General features: G+C 34.1%; 1 non-coding gene across 1 annotated transcript; it reads left to right on the forward strand.

Moving 5' to 3' along the window:
* Window positions 1–7,399: 7,399 nt before the first annotated feature.
* Window positions 7,400–11,334, forward strand: LOC116803002. Its single transcript, XR_004363305.1, has one exon. It is a non-coding gene; the product is annotated as a large subunit ribosomal RNA (ribosomal RNA).

Raw genomic sequence — 11,334 nt, forward strand, 5'->3', positions numbered from 1 at the left:
TCATCAATTTAGTGACGATATGATATTGCCTATCATATAATTATATAAGACTTTAATGAATTGTGTCAAGTGCAAACACCTCGTCATCAATTTAGACGCATATGATATTGTCCTTATCAATAATTTTGATATAAAGACTTTAAAGAATTGTATCAAGTGCCAAACACCTCGTCATCAATTTAGTGACGCATATGATTGTCCCTATCATATAATAATAAAGACTTTAATGGATTGTGTCAAGTTGCAAACACCTGTCATCAATTTAGTGACGCATTGATATTGTCCTTATCATTAATTTTTGATATAAAGACTTTAAAGATTGTATCAAGTTGCCAAACACCTCGTCATCAATTTAGTGACGCATATGATATTGTCCCTATCAATAATTAATATACAGACTTTAATGAATTGTGTCAAGTTCCAAACACTCGTCATCAATTTAGTGACGCATATGATATTGTCCCTATCATATAATTTTGATATAAAGACTTTAAAGAATTGTATCAAGTTGCCAAACACCTCGTCATCAATTAGTGACGCATATGATATTGTCCCTATCATATAATTAATATAAAGACTTTAATGGATTGTGTCAAGTTGCCAAACACCTGTCATCAATTTAGTGACGCATATGATATTGTCCTTATTATATAATTTTTGATATAAAGACTTAAAGAATTGTATCAAGTTGCAACACCTCGTCATCAATTTTGACGCATATGATATTGTCCCTATCATATAATTAATATACAGACTCTAATGAATTGTGTCAAGTTGCCAAAACCTCGTCATCAATTTAGTGACGCATATGATATTGTCCCTATCATATAATTTTTGATATAAAGACTTTAAAGAATTGTATCAAGTTGCCAAACACTCGTCATCAATTTAGTGACGCATATGATATTGTCCCTTTATATAATTAATATAAGACTTTAATGGATTGTGTCAAGTTGCCAAACCTCGTCACAACTACTATATATGGTTGCGCCTCTCATATTGTATTCTCTTATGTGTTCATAGGATTTGACAATTATACGAGTAAATTAATATACATATGAAATGATAATTATTATTGTATTAAGGAAAAAATGATGAAATATTCCCATATTATCTTAGTATATAGAGGAAGACCGTTGGACCTCTGATATTGTTCAAACTTATGTATTTATATGATTTTGGCAATTATATGAGTAAATTAAAAATTACATATGAAAATGGTTAATTATTATATGTATATGGGAAAAAATGCTAAGATATTCCCATATTTCTTAGTATTATAGAGAAAAGCCATTTAAGTGAGAGGGTATAGTAGTGTAACGACCGGAATTACGACAGAGGTTCAAAAACTACTATAGGTAGCAGTGGTTGCCGACCTCTATATTGTTCAAAACTTATGTAGCATATTGATTTGGCAATTGTATGAGTAAATTAAATAATATACATATGAAAATGATTAATTATTTATGTATAAGGGAAAAAATGCTGAAATATTCCCACATTTCTTAGTATTATAGAGAAAATCCATTATATGAGAGGTTAGTAGTGTAAACGACCGGAATTACGACAGAGGGTTCAAAAACTACTATAGGTAGGCATGGTTGCCGACCTCTCATATATGTTCAAAACTTATGTATTCATATGAATTTGGCAATTATATGAGTAAATTAATAAATACATATGAAAATGATTAATTATATTGTAAAGGGAAAAAATGTAAATATTCCCACATTCTCTTAGTATTATAGAGAAAATCCATTATAGTGAGAGGTATAGTAGTGTAAACGACCGGAATTACGAAGGGGTTCAAAACTACTATAGGTAGGCAGTGGTTGCCGACCTCTCATATTGTTCAAAACTTATGTATTCATATATTTTGGCAATTATATGATTAAATTAAATAATATACATATGAAAATGGTTAATTATTATAGTATATGGGAAAAATGCAAGATATTCCATATTCTTTAGTATTATAGAGAAAAGCCATTTAAGTGAGGGTATAGTAGTGTAAACGACCGGAATTACGACAGAGGGTTCAAAAACTACTATAGTAGCAGTGGTTGCGACTCTCATATTGTTCAAAACTTATGTATTCATATGTTTTGGCAATTGTATGAGTAAATTAAATAAATACATACGAAAATGATTAATTATTATATGTATATGGGAAAAAATGCAGAGATATTCCCATATTCTCTTAGTATTATAGAGAAAAGCCATTTAAGTGAGAGGGTATAGTAGTGTAAACACCGGAATTACGACAGAGGGTTCAAAAATACTATAGGTAGGCAGTGGTTGCCGACCTCTCATATTGTTCAAAACTTATGTATTCATATGATTTTGCAATTGTATGAGTAAATTAAATAATTACATATGAAAATGATTAATTATTATATGTATAAGGGAAAAAATGCTGAAATATTCCCACATTCTCTTAGTATTATAGAGAAAATCCATTATAGTGAGAGGTATAGTAGTTTAAACGACCGGAATTACGACAGAGGGTTCAAAAAACCTATAGGTAGGCAGTGGTTGCCGACCTCTCATATTGTTCAAAACTTATGTATTCATATGATTTTGGCAATTATATGATTAAATTAAATAATATACATATGAAAATGGTTAATTATTATATGTATATGGGAAAAAATGCTGAGATATTCCATATTTCTTAGTATTATAGAGAAAAGCCATTAAGTGAGAGGGTATAGTAGTGTAACGACCGGAATTACGAAGGGGTTCAAAAACTACTATAGGTAGGCGTGGTTGCCGACCTCTCATATTGTTCAAAACTTATGATTCATATGATTTGGCAATTGTATGAGAAATATATAATATACATATGAAATGATTAATTATTATATGTTATAAGGGAAAAAAATGCTGAAATATTCCCACATTCTCTTAGTATTATAAGAAAAATCCATTATAGTGAGAGGGTATAAGTAGTGTAAACGACCGGAATTACGACAGAGGTTCAAAAACTACTATAGGTAGGCAGTGGTTGCCGACCTCTCATATTGTTCAAAACTTATGTATTCATTGATTTTGGCAATTATATGATTAAATTAAATAATATACATATGAAAATGGTATTATTATATGTATATGGGAAAAATGCTGAGATATTCCAATTCTTAGTATTATAGAGAAAAGCCATTATAGTGAGGGTATAGTAGTGTAAACGACCGGAATTACGACAGAGGGTTCAAAAACTACTATAGTAGCAGTGGTTGCGACTTCATATTGTTCAAAACTTATGTATTCATATGAATTTGGCAATTATATGAGTAATTAAATAAAAACATATAAAAATTAATATTTATTATATGTATAAAAAAAAAATTCATTTATATATGATAAGGAAAAAAATGAAATGTTCCTATAATTCTTTAATATATAAGAGAATAGACCGTATGTTGGTGGCAAACGGAATTGAAATACCCGCTTGAGGACAGCGGGTTCAAAAACTACTATAGGTGGCAGTGGTTGCCGACCTCCCGCATTATCGAAATATTATTTCGGTATGTTTATATGGTTACATAAATAAAGTATATTTTATCCGTACAAATTGTTCTCAGTTCTATAGAACACGGACTTGGCTCCGCGGATAATAGGATATACGCTTTTTAGATAATATCGTTGAAACAAAAGTCAGTTCTATTATATATAGAATAACAAATCGTTTCCATATATTATCGTTAATTTTTGAGGCAGGCAAATATTAATTTATTACCTGCCGTATAGTTGGATTATTATATCGTTACGTATAATACAAATATGGATTCTTATGAAAGAAATATAAAATTATATATTAAATGTGGAAATATTATCATTGCGCTTGGTTTTATGTTATTATTACCAGAGAGATATATGAAAGAGATAAATTTTAAATTTATCTTCAAAATGCAAATGATTTAATATATATAGGTTAAACAAAAATTGTACATGTGGATACAATAATTATGTATGTTGGAAATAAATGATTATTTATAATGAATATGTATATATAAAATAAATTATAAAACATATATATACAATAATTATATGAAATTCTTGTTATATTGGTAAAACAAGTATAAATTAAAAATGAAAAATGGATTACGAATGCTATATAAAAATGGCCGTAATCGAATAGATTTTTACTTTATTTATATATTTAAAATTTTACCCAAAGGCGAAATATTGAATTTATTCAATTAATAAAAATCATGGAATTATATAAAGTGAAAATCTATAATCTATTATATTGCTTATTTCGATTCAAAAATATGAAATATGAAGAAAAACATTATTCTGGTTGATCCTGCCAGTAGTTATATGCTTGTCTCAAAGATTAAGCCATGCATGTCTAAGTACACACGAATTAAAAGTGAAACCGCAAAAGGCTCATTATATCAGTTATGGTTCCTTAGATCGTTAACAGTTACTTGGATAACTGTTGTAATTCTAGAGCTAATAATGCAATTAAAACATGAACCTTATGGACATGTGTTTTAGGCTAAAACCAAGCGATCGCAAGTCGTTATATTGGTTGAACTCTAGATAACATGCAGATCGTATGGTCTTGTACCGACGACAGACTTTCAAATGTCTGCCCTATCAACTTTTGATGGTAGTATCTAGGACTACCATGGTTGCAACGGTAACGGGAATCAGGTTCGATTCGGAGAGGGCCTGAGAAACGGCTACCACATCTAAGGAAGCAGCAGGCGCGTAAATTACCCACTCCAGCTCGGGGGGTAGTGACGAAAAATAACAATACAGGACTCATATCCGAGGCCCTGTAATTGGAATGAGTACACTTTAAATCCTTTAACAAGGACCAATTGGAGGGCAAGTCTGGTGCCAGCAGCCGCGGAATTCCAGCTCCAATAGGTATATTAAAGTTGTTGCGGTTAAAACGTTCGTAGTTGAACTTGTGTTCATACGGGTAGTACAACTTACAATTGTGGTAGTACTATACCTTTATGTATGTAAGCGTATTACCGGTGGAGTTCTTATATGTGATTAAATACTTGTATTTTTCATATGTTCCTCCTATTTAAAAACCTGCACTATTAACGAGTGTTAGTGCGTACTATTACTTGAACAAATTAGAGTGCTTAAAGCAGGCTTCAAATGCCTGAATATTCTGTGCATGGGATAATGAATAAGACCTCTGTTCTGCTTTCATTGGTTTTCAGATCAAGAGGTAATGATTAATAGAAGCAGTTTGGGGCATTAGTATTACGACGCAGAGGTGAATTCTTGGACCGTCGTAAGACTAACTTAAGCGAAAGCATTTGCCAAAGATGTTTTCATTAATCAAGAACGAAAGTTAGAGGTTCGAAGGCGATCAGATACCCCTAGTTCTAACCATAATGCTCAGAAATTGGTGTAGCTACTTTTATGGCTCTCTCAGTCGCTTCCGGAACCAAAGCTTTTGGCTCCGGGGAAGTATGGTTGCAAATGAAACTTAAAGAATTGACGGAAGGGCACCACCAGGAGTGGAGTCTGCGGCTTAATTTGACTCAACACGGGAAAACTTACCAGGTCCGAACATAAGTTTAAGACAGATTGATAGCTCTTTCTCGAATCTATGGGTGGTGGTGCATGGCCGTTCTTAGTTCGTGGAGTGATTTGTCTGGTTAATTCCGATAACGAACGAGACTCAAATATATTAAATAGATATCTTCAGGATTATGGTGCTGAAGCTTATGTAGCCTTCATTCATGGTGGCAGTAAATTATGTGTTTGAATGTGTTTATGTAAGTGGAGCCGTACCTGTTGGTTTGTCCCATTATAAGGACATACTCTTAAATGGACAATTGCGTCTAGCAATAAATGGATGAATAACAGGTCTGTGATGCCCTTAGATGTCCTGGGCTGCACGCGCGCTACAATGAAAGTATCAACGTGTATTTAGACCGAGAGGGGGTAAACCGCTGAACCATTTCATGCTTGGGATTGTGAACTGAAACTGTTCACATGAACTTGGAATTCCAGTAAGTGTGAGTCATTAACTCGCATTGATTACGTCCCTGCCCTTGTACACACGCCCGTCGCTACTACCGATTGAATTATTTAGTGAGGTCTCCGGACGTGATCACTGTGACGCCTTGCGTGTTACGGTTGTTCGCAAAAGTTGACCGAACTTGATTATTTAGAGGAAGTAAAAGTCGTAACAAGTTTCCGTAGGTGAACCTGCGGAGGATCATTATTGTATAATATCCTTACGTTAATAAATTTTGTATAATACAAATAAATACAATTTACCAAAATAAAAATATTACAAAATGATTCCACGGAATCAAAAGTTAAAGTCAAAATAAAATGAAGATGGCTTTTATTTTATATGTGGGGTGCAACCTCATAAAAAGACTTTAACATTATTAATGTTGCTGGCGTATTTGTGGCTATAACTACAACAACGGCGTTTCCTATAAAAACAAATTCTCGAAAATGGAAATCGAAGAAACTAAACTAAATTCGAAAGTAGAAGTCGAATTAAAATAAAAATAATTTTGAATGTGTGTAATCAAAATAAGTGTGTGTTATATGGACCATAATATACACGCGTTGCGAATATGTATTGTTCATCATGTTATGAGCATACGTTGGCTAATGCAACAACCTAAAATATCAATGTTTGTACCTGTCATCCATCAGGTTAATGTTTATATAAATTTTGCAGTATGTGTCACCCAAAATAGCAAACCATAACCAGATTATTATGATACATAATGCTTATATGAAACTAAGACATTTCGCAACATTTATTTAGGTATAAAAATAAATTTATTGAAGGAATGATATATGCCAGTAAAATGGTGTATTTTTAATTTCTTTCAATAAAAACAATATTGACATTATATAAAATTGAATTATAAAACTCTAAGCGGTGGATCACTCGGCTCTGGGTCGATGAAGAACGCAGCAAACTGTGCGTCATCGTGTGAACTCAGGAAAAATATCGACATTTTGAACGCATATCGCAGTCCATGCTGTATGTTACTTTAATTAATTTTATAGTGCTGCTGGACTACATATGTGATTGAAGACTATGCTAATTAAGTTGTTTATAAATTTTTTATAAGCATATGGTATATATTGGATTAAATAATGATTTTATTCATAATATTAAAAAAGAAATGAAAAACTTATCTCACATTTGAATGTGAAAAACAAGAGAAATATTTTCTTTTTCAATCAAATAATACTGAGAAATGTCTAGCATAAAAAATTGAAATATTTTTCATCTAGAATTGTCTCTTATTAATGATTCGGAAAAAGAAAATTGGTTTTGATTATTCTCGTTAAATGGATAAAAATGATTGCTTACAAGACTAGTATAAGACAAAATGATTGTTTATCATTTATAATAAAGAATTTATGGCAAAATATAGTATATATACAACCTCAACTCATATGGACTACCCCCTGAATTTAAGCATATTAATTAGGGGAGGAAAAGAAACTAACAAGGATTTTCTTAGTAGCGGCGAGCGAAAAGAAAACATTCAGCACTAAGTCACTTTGTCTATATGCAAATGTGAGATGCAGTGTATGGAGCGTCAATATTCTAGTATGAGAAATTAATGATTTAAGTCCTTCTTAAATGAGGCCATTTACCCATAGAGGGTGCCAGGCCCGTATAACGTTAATGATTGCTAGATGATGTTTCCAAAGAGTCGTGTTGCTTATAGTGCAGCACTAAGTGGGTGGTAAACTCCATCTAAAACTAAATATAACCATGAGACCGATAGTAAACAAGTACCGTGAGGGAAAGTTGAAAAGAACTCTGAATAGAGGTTAAACAGTACGTGAAACTGCTTAGAGGTTAAGCCCGATGAACCTGAATATCCGTTATGGAAAATTCATCATTAAAATTGTAATATTTAAATAATATATTAAGAATAATGTGCATTTTTTCCATATAAGGACATTGTAATCTATTAGCATATCCCAAATTTATCATAAAATATAACTTATAGTTTATTCCAATTAAATTGCTTGCATTTTAACACAGAATAAATGTTATTAATTTGATAAAGTGCTGATAGATTTATATTATTACAGAGCGTTAATTTTTCGGAATTATATAATGCATAATTATCATTGATTTTGTTTTATTAATGCTCTTGTATGATTAACAATGCGAAAGATTCAGGATACCTTCGGACCCGTCTTGAAACACGGACCAAGGAGTCTAACATATGTGCAAGTTATTGGGATGTAAACCTAATAGCGTAATTAACTTGACTAATAATGGGATTAGTTTTTAGCTATTTATAGCTAATAACACAATCCCGGGGCGTTCTTATAGTTATGTATAATGTATATTATATTATTTATGCCTCTAACTGGAACGTACCTTGAGCATATATGCTGTGACCCGAAAGATGGTGAACTATACTTGATCAGGTTGAAGTCAGGGGAAACCCTGATGGAAGACCGAAACGTTCTGACGTGCAAATCGATTGTCAGAATTGAGTATAGGGGCGAAAGACCAATCGAACCATCTAGTAGCTGGTTCTTCCGAAGTTTCCCTCAGGATAGCTGGTGCATTTTAATATTATATAAAATAATCTTATCTGGTAAAGCGAATGATAGAGGCCTTAGGTCGAAACGATCTTAACCTATTCTCAAACTTAAATGGGTAAGAACCTTAACTTTCTTGATATGAAGTTCAAGGTTATGATATAATGTGCCCAGGGGCCACTTTTGGTAAGCAGAACTGGCGCTGTGGGATGAACCAAACGTAATGTTACGGTGCCCAAATTAACAACTCATGCAGATACCATGAAAGGCGTTGGTTGCTTAAAACAGCAGGACGGTGATCATGGAAGTCGAAATCCGCTAAGGAGTGTGTAACAACTCACCTGCCGAAGCAACTAGCCCTTAAAATGGATGGCGCTTAAGTTGATACCTATACATTACCGCTAAAGTAGATGATTTATATTACTTGTGATATAAATTTTGAAACTTTATGAGTAGGAAGTACAATGGTATGCGTAGAAGTGTTTGGCGTAAGCCTGCATGGAGCTGCCATTGTACAGATCTTGTGGTAGTGCAAATAATCGAATGAGACCTTGGAGGACTGAAGTGGAGAAGGGTTTCGTGTGAACAGTGGTTGATCACGAGTTAGTCGGTCCTAAGTTCAAGGCGAAAGCCGAAATTTTCAAGTAAAACAAAAATGCCTAACTATATAAACAAAGCGAATATAATACACTTGAATAATTTTGAACGAAAGGAATACGGTTCAATTCCGTAACCTGTTGAGTATCCGTTTGTTATTAAATATGGGCCTCGTGTCATTCCTGGCAACAGGAACGACATAAAGAAGCCGTCGAGAGATTCGGAAGAGTTTTCTTTTCTGTTTTATAGCCGTACTACCATGGAAGTCTTTCGAGAGAGATATGGTAGATGGGCTAGAAAGAGCATGACATATACTGTTGTGTCGATATTTTCTCCTCGGACCTTGAAAATTTATGTGGGGACACGCAAACTTCTCAACAGGCCGTACCATATCCGCAGCTGGTCTCCAAGTGTGAAGAGTCTCTAGTCGATAGAATAATGTAGGTAAGGGAAGTCGGCAAATTAGATCCGTAACTTCGGGATAAGGATTGGCTCTGAAGATTGAGATAGTCGGGCTTGATTGGGAAACAATAACATGGTTTATGTGCTCGTTCTGGGTAAATAGAGTTTCTAGCATTTATGTTAGTACTTGTTCCCCGGATAGTTAGTTACGTAGCCAATTGTGGAACTTTCTTGCTAAAATTTTAAGAATACTATTTGGGTTAAACCAATTAGTTCTTATCAATTATAACGATTATCAATTAACAATCAATTCAGAACTGGCACGGATTGGGAATCCGACTGTCTAATTAAAACAAAGCATTGTGATGGCCCTAGCGGTGTTGACACAATGTGATTTCTGCCAGTGCTCTGAATGTCAAAGTGAAGAAATTCAAGTAAGCGCGGTCAACGCGAGTAACATGACTCTCAAGTAGACGAGCGTTGCGGAGGTCGATAACCTAGTGCAGCGGGTGGAGACTAATCTTATAGACTCTGCTTAATAGCCAAATGCCTCGTCATCTAATTATGACGCGCATGAATGGATATTAACGAGATTCCTACTGTCCCTATCTACTATCTAGCGAAACCACAGCCAGGGAACGGGCTTGGAATAATTAGCGGGGAAAGAAGACTTTTGAGCTTGACTCATCTGCAGAAAAAAAGATAAGAATATTAGACCTCGGTTTGTATCGTCAATGAAATACCACTACTCTTATTGTTTCCTTACTTACTTGATTAAATGGAACGTGTATCATTTCCTAGCCATTATACGGATATATTTATTATATCTTATGGTATTGGGTTTTGATGCAAGCTTCTTGATCAAAGTATCACGAGTTTGTTATATAATCGCAAACAAATTCTTTATAAAACGATGCATTTATGTATTTTATTTGAAAATTTGGTATAACTCCAATTACTCAGGTATGATCCAATTCAAGGACATTGCCAGGTAGGGAGTTTGACTGGGGCGGTACATCTCTCAAATAATAACGGAGGTGTCCCAAGGCCAGCTCAGTGCGGACAGAAACCACAATAGAGCAAAAGGGCAAATGCTGACTTGATCTCGGTGTTCAGTACACACAGGGACAGCAAAAGCTCGGCCTATCATCCTTTTGGTTTTAAAGAGTTTTTAACAAGAGGGTCAGAAAGTTACCATAGGGATAACTGGCTTGTGGGGCCAAGCGTTCATAGCGACGTCGCTTTTTGATCCTTCGATGTCGGCTCTTCTTCTCATTGTGAAGCAAAATTCACCAAGCGTTGATTGTTCACCCATGCAAGGAACGTGAGCTGGGTTTAGACCGTCGTGAGACAGGTTAGTTTTACCCTACTAATGACAAAACTTGTTGCGACAGCATTCCTGCTAGTACGGAGAACCGCAGGTACGGACCAATGGCACAATACTTGTTCGAGCGACAGTGGTATGACGCTACGTCCGTTGGATTATGCCTGAACGCCTCTAAGGTCGTATCCTGCTGGACTGCAATGATAAATAAGGGGCAATTTGCATTGTATGGCTTCTAAACCATTTAAAGTTTATAATTTATTTTATAAACGACAATGGATGTGATGCCAATGTAATTTGTAACATAGTAAATTAGGAGGATCTTCGATCACCTGATGCCGCGCTGTTACATATAAAGCATTATTTAATACAATGACAAAGCCTAGAATCAATTGTAAACGACTTTTGTAACAGGCAAGGTGTTGTAATGGTTGAGCAGCTGCATACTGCGATCCACTGAGCTATCCTTTGCATCGATGATTCTG

This window comes from Drosophila sechellia, unplaced genomic scaffold (assembly GCF_004382195.2).
Source record: "Drosophila sechellia strain sech25 unplaced genomic scaffold, ASM438219v1 U_268, whole genome shotgun sequence".
Taxonomy (NCBI): Eukaryota; Metazoa; Arthropoda; class Insecta; order Diptera; family Drosophilidae; genus Drosophila; species Drosophila sechellia.